This window comes from Carlito syrichta, unplaced genomic scaffold (assembly GCF_000164805.1).
Source record: "Carlito syrichta isolate Samal-C Ts95f unplaced genomic scaffold, Tarsius_syrichta-2.0.1 Scaffold301816, whole genome shotgun sequence".
Classification (NCBI taxonomy): domain Eukaryota; kingdom Metazoa; phylum Chordata; class Mammalia; order Primates; family Tarsiidae; genus Carlito; species Carlito syrichta.
Genome location: NW_007245912.1, coordinates 144,814 through 145,534, shown reverse-complemented (window position 1 = coordinate 145,534; position 721 = coordinate 144,814).

Below are 721 nucleotides of genomic sequence, written 5' to 3'. Positions count from 1 at the left end.
GCTGGGCTCCGGCGATCCTTCCGCCTCAGCCTTCCAAGTAGCCAGAACTACAGGCGTGTGTCACCATGCCCAGCTAATTCTTTGATTTATTGTAGAGGTAGGGTCTCGCCAAGTTGCCCAGGCTGTTCTCAAACCCATGGGCTCAGGCAATCCGCTTGTCTTGGCCTCCCAAAGTGCTGGAATTACAAGCTGAGCCACTGAGCCCGGCCCCAGTTTTTCTTTTGAGCTTATACCTCAGTGCCTGAGGCCTAAGACGCCAGAAAACATGAATCAGGTCATTCCCTTTAGCCTTAGGTAAGAGATCACTCCAAACCTAAAGCGTAAGTACAAGGAAAGGGTTTGCATCATTTTTCAGTTCCTCTTTCTAGTGCAATTCCTTGCTCTCTGTGAAACTGAATTGGTAGATGGGCGCAGTGAGACTCCAACTAAAGTTTAAAAAAAAAAAAAAAAAAGTTGGGAACTGGCATGGTAGGGCCTGTAATCCCAGCTACTTGGGAGGCTGAGGCAGGAGGATCACTTGTGGCCAGGAGTTCAAGGTTACAGTGAGCTATGAACACACCGCTGCACTCTAGCTTGGGGACAGAGCAATGCCTCAAAAAAAAAAAAATAGGGATAGGCCAATGGTGAGGTGAGCGGATTGCCTGAGCCCGCGGGTTCGAGACCCGCCTGGGCAGGGAGACCTCATCTCTACAACAAATCAAAAAATCAGCCGGGCATGGTA